The sequence below is a fragment of the Pipistrellus hanaki genome (assembly GCF_964339955.1).
Source record: "Pipistrellus hanaki genome assembly, chromosome: X".
NCBI lineage: Eukaryota > Metazoa > Chordata > Mammalia > Chiroptera > Vespertilionidae > Pipistrellus > Pipistrellus hanaki.
The window spans coordinates 8,912,130-8,923,880 of record NC_140524.1 but is presented as its reverse complement, the minus strand read 5'-3'; the positions used below and the strand labels follow the sequence as shown (position 1 = coordinate 8,923,880).

The window sequence follows — 11,751 nt, the reverse complement described above, 5'->3', positions numbered from 1 at the left end:
CTAATGCATGGCCATCAGACAAGACAGTCCTTTACAGTAAAGTCCATACAGGCAGGCAACCAGACACCAGCTGGTGAATACATATCTTTCTCACATAGTAGTATTGATCCCTGTACCCACAGTACTTGTCTGAGCAGTTGCATGCTACACCAGACTCACCACTTCACATTATAGCGGCACCTATGCTCTCCTTTAGAGCTACAGCCTCAGTAACCTCTCTGGCTCAGCAGCTACTCCTGTCTCCCCTGCCCAGAACATGGTAGCTATAGCTGAGCTCTCTATGAGCTCGTAGCCTTACATTGTAGCAGTATCAGCTCTCAGCTCTGTTTGAGCTCTGTAGCTTCTCTTGCACACATTCTCTGTGTCTACTGCCGCTGCTTCTCTGAGCTTTCTGGCCTCTGCTCTGCTGCTGCTCTCTGCTCTGTCTAGCAGACTCCGGTCAGTAACCTGTATATATTACTCCAGAGACAAAGAAGGCTAGTTGCCAACAGTGACATCAATCATATTTTGGTTACAGAAGGGTACAGCATACCATGTGTCCTTGCACCTGTGGTATCTTGGCCTGATTAGTATTTCCAGGCTCAGAGACCTTGAACTTCCCATTTAAGTACATGCCCAGAGCAGCCTGTGGCCATTCTGGTGTATTGATAACAAGGCCTCTATGTTCCCACTGGCCTTGACTATCCAGGAACCTGGCATGGTTCCCATAGAAAGGGAGAGGTAGAAACATCGATGAGAGATAATCATTGATTGGCTGCCTCCTGCACTTTCCACACTGGGGATCAAGCCCATAATCCAGGCATATGCCCTGACTAGGAATCGAACCGTGACCTCCTGGTTCATAGGTCAATGCTCAACCACTGAACCACACGGCTGGGCTTTCCATGTACTTTTTAACTGAGTATCTGCTCATATCTCTTCCTTTCACCCTTTGACCTGCTGTAATTTAATTTAGGACATCTCAGAATTTTCTCCTTGTTGCTTGGATGGTGGCCACCAGCACACTTTCACCATGGAATGTGAACTTGGATGAAATGTGGTCCTCCAATGAGGTGGGGATTAAAGAAACCTCATTGACAAAGGCAAAGCAGAATGGTATGGACCCAAGAATGGGTGTTTTTTAAATAACAAGGTCCACACTTTCACAGGATATTTTAAAAGAGCACTTATACCCAAACACTTAAAAAAAGAAAAGAAAAAGTATTATCCCTAGAACTGATAAGGTGAGGCTGAGATTGAGAAAGAAGAGTTTGGCCTAATAAATTCACTCTTATTCTGACATTTTCTTTAAAAAATATATATATATATTTTTTTTATTGATTTTTTACAGAGAGGAAGGGAGAGAGATAGAGAGCTAGAAACATCGATGAGAGAGAAACATTGACCAGTTTCCTCTTGCACACCCCCTACGGGGGATGTGCCCGCAACCAAGGTACATACCCTTGACCGGAATCAAACCCGGGACCCTTCAGTCCGCAGACCGACGCTCTACCACTGAGCCAAACCGGTTTCGGCTTATTCTGACATTTTCTGCCCACCCACCCACTGAAACCTCCAATGTGGCCCCTAGGCTTGCCCCTGTTGAACAAACCCAAAAAGTCTGGAGGCTTTGCTAGAAATAAATATGATTTATTAAAGGGTATTAAGGTTTACAAACTGGAAACACTACTAGAAAATAGTCAGCCTTCTGAAACAAAACAAAAAGAGAGAGAGAGAGAGAGAGAGAGAGAGAGAGAGAGAGAGAGAGAGAGAGAGAAAGAAAGAAAGAAAGAAAGAAAGAAAGAAAGAAAGAAAGAAAGAAAGAAAGAAAGAAAGAAAGAAAGACAGGGAGAAAGACAGGGAAGACAGGGAGAAAGGAAGAAAGGAAGGGAGAAAGGAAGAAAGGAAGGGAGAAAGGAAGAAAGGAAGGAAGAAAAAAAAGCTAAGTGACTTATAGTAAAAGGTACATTGGTACATTCTTGAGAAGAATCAGTCCTGTGTTCTTAGCCTCTGGATTAGTCCAAGATGGTAATTTTCTAGATGACCAGTGGTCTGGATACATGAAAATCATTTCCTTAATCCTTCGGGGGTTAATCAGAGGGTTATCTGGAGGTTTGATATATACATACAGGCATTGACATAGGTCTGGAAAGTTCATAACTTTAAGTTCTCAGCCTTGTTATGACAAGAATAGAATATTTTCCTCATAGCTTAACCCACTTGATATTAGTAATTAGCAGCTTGATTATAGTGACTTCATTTTATTTTTTACTCCATTCCTACTTTCCCCCCTTTGGTTAAGATTTTTCTTTCAAAAACCATCATAGATCAAACAAAACATTTTAAACCCCCTCGATGCCAAGGTGACAATGCCTTTCTTGGGTCCGTTATGTTCCTTGTGAAGGGGGTGGGGTATGGGCAAGAGACATGCTTGCCATATGAGTTTATGTTCAGCTCAATATTTGTGTCAATTTTCATGTTGAAGCCTTAGGATAGGTCCAATCAGGACATGATCATTATATATAGGTTTTAAAACCGGTCTCAGTCTTGAAAACAGTTCAGTTATCAGTTGTCTCTCATTTCAGGAGGTTATGATGCAGGGACAAGCAATCTGGTATTTACCAAGAGGCATCCCTATGGAGACAAAATGATAACAGTTATTCATCAACGCAGAGTACAGTCCCAGTTTCTCATCCCTGAAGGTTGCCAGTCGAAAAGATTTCTAGATGGTTGAAGAATCTTGAGGTGGAGTAAAGGGGTGGGGGAGAGACAATCTGATAGATTGCAATATAAATGTCTCTGGTGATTTTTTTCTGCAACCGACATTGAGATAGACCATGTATGAGGTGTCGTGATTACTCTGTGAAGTTTCTATTAAGTTGCTTCACTTTAACTGCATGGCTTTTGGAAAAGGGAAGTTTTGATTCTCAATGATTGCAAGTCAGAAAGGTGGGAGAGAAATTGGAAATGTTTGGAAAGTCAGGCAGATGTTATAGGAAACAAGAATAATTCTGGATCCAGTCCAATTTGCAGGTAGGAAAATATAAACCTCCAAATATAATGAACAGCACTAGAATCTAATATCCAAAAAGGTGTAGTGCTGAAATATGATTTTTCAAAAGTCCCCCTCATTTTTACAAAAGATAGCCAAATTAAGAACAAGGTGTTTCCAAACTATGTCTATTTTTTTTAAAGTTCCTGCTATTTTTATAGAAGCAGCAAATTAGTCATTATAGGCTTTTAAAAAATCAGTTTTGCTGGGATTTTTCTTTTTAAAAAATATTTTTTATTGATTTCAGAGAGGAAAGGAAAGGGAGAGGAATGCCAGTGATGACAAATAATCACTGATTGGCTGATTCCTGCAGATCCCCTCTTGGGGATCAAGCCCACAACCCTGGCATGTTCCCTTGACCAGAATCAAACCTGGGACCCTTCAGTCCACAGACTGGCGCCCTATACAGCTAGGGCTGGAATTTTGCATATCTTCAGATTGAATTTTATTTTATTTAATCTTCATCCGAGGATATTTTCCCATTGATTTTTAGAGAGATTGGAAGGGAGGGGGAGAGACAGAGAGAGAAAAATTGATGAGACAGACACATTGATTGGTTGTTGCCCAAACATCCCCTGACCAGGGCTGGTGAGCCTGCAATTGAGGTATGTGCCCATGACTGGAATCAAACCTGGGATCCTTCCGTCCACAGGCCAACACACTATCCGCTGAGCCAAACCAGCTAGGACCAATTGTCCTTCTTTAATATTTACTAAAAGGAATCAAAAACTTATTCCAGGGGTTTGGAAGCACAAACCCCTGCTCAGGAACATTTACAGCACTTTATTCATAATTGCCAAAACTTAGATGAAACCAAAATGTCTTTGAGCAGGTGAATGGAAAAAAAGTAGTATAGTCAGACAATAAAATGTTGCAGTACTAAAAAAAAAATAAAAAAAAAATGAGGTATCGAGACATGAAAAGGCATGGAGGAACCTTAAATGTATATTACTAAGCAAAAGAAACCATTCTGAGCAGGTTACATATTGTATAATTCAAAGTATGAAACATTCCAGAAAAGGTAAAACTATAGAGACAGTAAAAAGATCAGTGGCTACCAGGGGTTGAGAGGAGAGGGGTGAATAGGGATGAATAATTCTCAGAGAATTTTCAGGGAAGTGAAACACTGTGTATGATACTATAATGATGAATAAGTCATTATATACTGTTGTTACCCATAGAATATATAGCATCAAGAGTGAACAATAATGTAACTATGGACTTTGGGTGATTATCTGTCAATTTAGGCTCATTCATTGTGACATCATTTGTGTCACTCTGGAAGGCAATGCTGATTATAGAGTAGGCTATGCATGTGTACAGGCAGGGAGAAGATGAGAAAACTCTGCAACTTCCTCTCAATTTTGCTGTGAACTGAAAACTGCTAATTAAAAAGCCAACAAAATTAGTATTATAAATAATGAATGGGACAGACTGCCACTAAATACATCCTTCCGCTTCCTCCTGTCTTTCTCTGCCATTGTGGTGTGTGCGGTTGATTCTCCTTCACCATGTCTTCTCACAAGACTTTTGGGATCGAGCGGTTCCTGGCCAAGAAACAAAAGCAGAATCGGCTCATTCCCCAGTAGATTCAGTGGAAAACTGGTAATCAAATCAGGTACAACTACAAGAGGAGACACTGGAGAAGAATCAAACTGGGCCTATAAGGAATTCCACATGATATATATATTTGTGGTATCCAGGTTGCCTGCACCTTTATTATTTTTTAAAATATATTTTATTGATTTGTTTACAGAGAGGAAGGGAGAGGGATAGAGAGCTAGAAACATCGATGAGAGAGACACATCGAACAGCTGCCTCCTGCACACCCCCTACTGGGGATGTGCCCACAACCAATGTACATGCCCCCGACCGGAATTGAACCTGGGACCTTTCAGTCCACAGACCGACACTCTATCCATTGAGCCAAACCGGTTTCGGCATGCCTGCACTTTTAAATGACTGAAAAGATCACTACTATCTGAATAGTTGGGCATTTTAATTGGTAAATTATTGGAAGCATGATTTTTTCTCCCTGCAATAGTAGGTTGGCTCAGTATAAATGTGAGACCTTTTAAAAATAAAAATACTACTACTACTGCTGCTGCTACTACTACTACTATTAATAATGATGATGATGCCCTGGCTGGTTTTGCTCAGTGGATACAGTGTTGACCTGCAGACTGAAGGGTCCCAGGTTTGATTCCAGTCAAGGGCATGTACCTTGGTTGCGAGCACAACCCTGGTAGGGGTTGTGCAAGAGGCAGCTGATCAATGTTTCTCTCTCATCAATGTTTCTGACTCTCTATCCCTCTATCCCCCTCTCTGTAAAAAAATCAATACAATATATTTAAAAATAACATAAAAAATAAAAACTATAAAGGAAATTGTTAGGACAATTGGGGAACTTTGATATAAACAGTATATTACATAACAGTGTTGAATTAATGTTCAATTTCTTTGAGTGTGACAATAGTAATGCCTCTGTTCTTAGGAGATAAACACTTAAGTGTTTAGAGCTGAAGTGCCATGGTATCTACAAGTTACTTCCGAATGGTTAAGCAAAAACAAAGTGAGTGTGTGTATATATTTATAAAGAGAGATATGTAGCAAAATAAACAATTGATGGACCAACCCAAAGAATGTCTGAAAAGTTAAAATTGTATTTAAAAAATCTGGTGAAAAAACATGTTTGGGGATATAAAGCTCATCTTTCCTGCTAATTATAGATCCTGCTGGTAACTTCAGAAATAAGTCAATGCATTCACTTATGTTGGCAGAACATTTTTCTGAAAAAGAAAAATGTGAGTAAAAGAATGGAAAAACGAATACCATCCAAACAGAGGAAGTTCTATCAGACAAAAAAGACTTTAAATACAAAAAGGAAAATAGGCCGAAACCGGTTTGGCTCAATGGATAGAGCGTCGGCTTGGGGACTGAAAGGTCCCGGGTTCGATTCCGGTCAAGGGCATGTACCTTGGTTGCGGGCATATCCCCAGTAGGGGGTGTGCAAGAGGCAGCTGATCGATGACTCTCTCTCTCATCGATGTTTCTAACTATCTCTCTCCCTTCTTCTCTGTACAAAATCAATAAAATATATTTTTTTAAAAAGGAAAATAGGTCACTAAAAACAATAAAAGATGTATCTATTTCAGACTTTTATGCATATAATTACAGAGCCTCAAATATATAAAACAAAAATTTACAGAATTACAAGAATATGACAAATCCACAATCACAGTGGGGATTTAAAGCAAAATAGAGAAAGACTTATAGGTAGAGAGTAGGATGACAGCTATAAAGGGGGCATCAATTTGGGGGCTAGGTGGGGATAAGTGAAGGGATTGAACAAAAAAGAAAAGTAAGAAAAAAGTCATGGACATAGACAACAGTGTGGTGATTATGAGGGAGAAGGGAGTTAGAGAGGTGGTAGAGGAGGGTAGGATGGGATAAATGGTGGTTGATGGAAACCTGACTTAGGGTGTACACACAATACAATATACAGATGAAAAGACATTTCTCCAGAGAAAACATACAGATGGCCAACAGGCATAAGAGGCTCAATATCACTAATCATCAGGGAAATATAAATCAAAACCACAAAAATATATTACTTCATCCATGTCAGAATGGCTAACTATATATATATATATATATATATATATATATAAAAGCCCAAATAACTGTTATGACCAGTTGACTAATCTACCAGTTGACCAGTTGCTATGATGTGCACTGACCACCAGGGGACAGATGCTCAATGCAGGAGCTGCCTCCTGATGGTCAGTGCACTCCCACAACCTCCTGCAGCCAGTCAACCTCCTATGGTCCCTCCCCCCCAGCTAGCTGGCCCTTATCACCCTGATTGGGACTGGATGAGATGGCCCCAATTGGCCCTAATCATTGGCCAGGCCGAGGAACCCCACCTGTGCATGAATTCATGCACCAGGCCTCTAGTGATCAATAAATCAACAAATAACAAGTGTTGGCAAGGATTAGGAGAAAAGGGAATGGATGAGCACTGTTGGTGGAATTGTAAAATGGTATAGCCTCTATTGAAAACAGTATGGAGTGTCCTTAAAAAAAAATTAAAAATTAAAAATAGAACTAGCATATGACGCAGCAATTCTACTTCTGGGAATCTATCAGAAAAAGAAAGAAAACAGCAATGTGAACAGATATATGCACCTTCATGTTCATTATAGCATTACTTACAATATCCAAGATATGGAAGCAAAACCTGGGTGTGCATTGTTAGATGGATGAATAAAGAAGTGGTGTGTGTGTGTATAAAAATTTGATATATATATATATATATGACTGAAGATTACTCAGAAAAAAATGAAATCTTATCATTTGCTACAACATGAATGGATCGAGAGAGTGATGTGCTAAGTGAAATAAGTCAGAGAAATACAAGTAAGTATCTTATTATTTCTTTTATATGTGGAATCTGAAACACAATACAAAAACAGATTCACAGATACAAATAATAAACTAATGACTGCTATAAGGGTGAATATATAGGGGATGGGTGAACAATGCTAAGATGAATAAGAGGAACAAAATTCCAGCTATAAAATAAATAAGCCACAGGGATATAGTGTACAGCACAGGGAATATAGTCAATACTGTAATAACTTTGTATGGTGACAGATGGCTTCTAGATTTAGTGTGGTGACCACATTGTAAGGTATATGCATATTGAATCATTATATTGACACTAATATAATATGGCATGGCTACTATACTTTAATGAACATTCATAAAAAGAGCAGTACGGTACTGGCATATAAAAAGACACTTAAATCAATAGAAAAGAATCAAGAGCCCAGAAATAAACTCCCAGATACATGATCACCTAATATTTGACAAGGAAGCCAAGAGTACTCAATGAAGAAAAATAGTCTATTCAATAAATGATGCTGGAAAATGGATATTCACATGAAAAAGAATGAAACTGGAGCCCTATCTTACACCACTCACAAAAATCAATTTAAAATGGATTGAAGACTTAAGGTAAGACCTCAAACTGTAAAAGTCTTAGAAAAAAACATAGTGAAAAAGTTTGACATAGGTCTTGGCAATGATATTATGGCTATGACACTACACAATAAAGGAACAAAGAAAAAAAAACAAGTAGAACTACATCAAAAGAAAAGATCAACAGAGTATAAAGAAAACCTGTGTAGTGAGAGAAAATAACTGCAAAGCACATATCTGATAAGAAATTAATACCCCAAATAGAAATATCTCATGCAACTCAACAGGAGAAAAATAAGTAATTCAATTTTAAAGGGTGTACAGGGCCTGAATAGACATTTTCTCCCAAAAAATATTCAAATGGCCAACAGGTACACAAAAATTTGCCCAGCATCACTAGTCATCAGGAAAATACAAATGAAAACCACAGTGAGAAATCTCACACATGTTAGAATTACTACCATCAAAAAAGACAAGTGATAACAAATACTGGCATGGATGTGGAGAAAAGGGAATCATTGTATACTGTTGGTGGGCATGTAAATTGTTACATATACTATGGAAAACAGTATGGCGGTTCTTCAAAGAATTAAAAATAGGACTACCATATGATCCAGCAATTCTCCTTCTGGGAATATAGCTGAAAAAAATGAAATTACTATCTCTAAGAGATATCTGCACCCCAATGTTCACTGACTGCATCATTATTTATAATAACCAAGACATAAATGTTCACGGAGAGATGAATGAACCAAAAATGTGATATACAGTATATATACACTGTGTGGCCAGATTATTATGAGAGGGGGGGGGCAGTGCATGAATTCATGTATGGGTGGGGTCCAGTCAGCCTGGCCAGGGGGAGGGGACATGGACGGTTGGCCAGCCTGCCTGCCGGTCGAACTCCTGGTGGAGGGGACAAATTGTATATTAGCCTTTTATTATATAGGATATACACTGAGTGGCCAGATTATTATGTGTTCAGAGATCATAATCATCTGGCTACTCAGTGTATATTAGAATATTATTCAGTTATAAAATGTAGTCCTGCCATTTCTGATATAATGGCTTAACCTAAAGACCTAGTGAAATAATTAAGACAGAGAAAGACAAATTCTGTATAATCTCTCTTATGAATGAAATTTAAAAAGCCTAACTCATAGAAACAAGAGAGTAGATTGGTGGTTTCTGGGGTGGGAGAGTGGGGGAAATGGACTAAGTAGATCAAAGTGTATAAACCTTCAATTATTTTAAGTTCTCAAGATCTAATATACAGAATAATGTACATCATACTATAATTAATAATACAGTTATAGTATATTTAGTTATGTAACTATAGTCATAGTATAGTACTATATCATAGAATAGTGACTATAGTCTTAGCTGGTTTTGCACAGTGGTTAGAGCATTGGTCCACTGACTGAAGGGTCATGGGTTCAATTCCAGTCAAGGGCACATACCTTGGTTGCAGGCTTAATCTCTGACAGGTCAGGGCACGTGTGGGAGATAACCAATCAATGTGTCTCTCTTGCATCAAAGTTTCTTTCTCTTTTCCCCCCTCTTTCCCTCCCTCCCTTCCATATTCTCTAAAAATCAATGGAAAAAAATATCCTTAGGTGAGTATTAACAAAAAACAGTGACTATAGTTAATCATTCTGTACTGTATATTTAAAAGTCACTAAAAGAGTAAATCTCAAAAGTTCTAATCACACACAAAAATGGTAACTGTGACATGACTGATGTATTAATGAACCGTATTGTGCTAATCATTCTGTAACATATATATATATATATATATATATATATATATATATATATAGCAAATCATCACATTAAACTTAAAAAATGCTGTATGATAAATATATTTCCATGAAGCTGGGAAAAAAGATTACAGCTTACATTGTCCATTTGAAATATATACACGGAACAGACTGTCAGATCTCAGAGAAAAGTGGTGTGGGGGAGGGGGATGGAAAGAGATTAACCAAAGAGCTGATATGCATGCCCGCATAGCCCATGGCCACAGACCATTTTGTGGTGAAGGTCTAATGGGGGGCAGGGGCCAGGAGGAGGGGGGATATCTGTAATACTGTGAGCAATAACAAAAGAAAGAAAAGAATAGCTGTTGATAACAACTAAAAAAAAGCAAAGAATAAAAACATAACAACAAACCCTGGCCGGTGTGGTTCAGTGGTTAGAGTATTGGCCTGAGTACCTAAGGGCCATTGGTTCAATTCCCAGTCAAGGGCATTCATGTACCTGTGTTGCAGGTTTGATGCCTAGAGGGGGGCATGCAGGAGGCAACCAATTGATGTTTGTCTCTCATCAATGTTCCTATCTTTCTCTCTCTAAAAATAAATTTAAAAAAAACACACCACAAAACAAAATAAAAAGGAACCCCAAGAAAGTGTGCCGTACTATCTTGACTATGGTTATGGTCCCATAGATATGATAAAATACTCAAATTGTACATTTTAAACATGTACAGTTTATTGAATGTTAACTACACTGAAATAAAATTGTTAAAATGTTTTTTAAACAAATAAATATATGTTTTTTCAAACTCATCCCTTTTTTCATTAAGTATGACTGTATAATTTTGACAATAAAGGTTTATGGGACAATGCCAAATTTTTACTAGTACATTGTCACATGTATTGAGGTCATTAAGAGAAAGACATGGCTCTGAGGATATATACACTGAAGTAGTTTCAGGTAAAGCATGATGCCTGCAAGATATTCTCAAACAGTTCAGACAGAGAAAAAGGGAGAAGCAGGAGGTGAGAGGAAGAGAAAGAGGTGGAGGAAAGGGGAATGAGTGGGGGAGGAAGAGAGGAAAAAAAGGAAGAAGAGGGGGGAGAATGATAGAAAATGATATAGAATGATATAGAAACAGAGAATGACATAGAGAATGATAAAGCAAACATGGCAATGTGTTAATTGGTAGATCCTGATAAAGGGTATATGGGAGTTTGTTGTGATATTGTCACAAATTTTCTTTAAAAAAAAATATTTTATTGATTTTGTACAGAGAGGAAGGGCGAGAGATAGAGTTAGAAACATGGATGAGAGAGAGTCATCGATCAGCTGCCTCTTGCACATCCCCTACTGGGTATATGCCCGCAACCAAGGTACATGCCCTTGACCGGAATCGAACCCGGGACCCTTCAGTCCCCAAGCCGACGCTCTATCCATTGAGCCAAACCGGTTTTGGCACAAATTTTCTTTAAGTGTAGAATTAGATCAAGCTTTCAGCCCTAGCTGGTTTGGCTCAGTGGATAGAGCCTCTGCCTGTAGACTGAAGGGTCACAGGTTCAATTCCGGCCAAGGGTACATGCCCAGGTTAGGTTGTAGGCTCGATCCCCAGTAGGGGGTATGCAGGAGGCAGCCAATCAATGATTCTCTTTCATCATTGATGTTTCTGTCTCTCTCTCCCTCTCCCTTCCTCTCTGAAATCAATCAAAATATATTTTTAAAAAGATTTCAAAGGTTTTAAAAAAAAACCCACAAGCATACCCGTCAGCAATAATTTCATCACTGAATAGTATAACCACACTGTTCCATGTATTTAATGGAAGAAAAAGTTTGATATTGTCAAAATCCAGTGGGATGAAGAGCCAGTGTGTAATTCTGTTTTTTGTTATCAGAAGGATAAAAAACATGAAACACTTTAGAGCAGAAAATAAGTTAATCTGTAATTGAACTAATGATTTCACAGTATAATTTTTAAAAAGAGA

The 11,751-nt window shown here is 38.4% G+C and overlaps 1 protein-coding gene across 1 annotated transcript in view; it reads right to left on the bottom strand.

Moving 5' to 3' along the window:
• Positions 1–1,617: 1,617 nt before the first annotated feature.
• Positions 1,618–11,751, bottom strand: part of NBDY (negative regulator of P-body association) — a 14,614-nt gene continuing 4,480 nt past the window's right edge. Inside the window, exon 3 of the mRNA XM_084871193.1 lies at positions 1,618–2,613. The gene's annotated coding sequence lies outside the window, so the exon portion shown is untranslated. The remainder of the gene's footprint in view (positions 2,614–11,751) is intronic.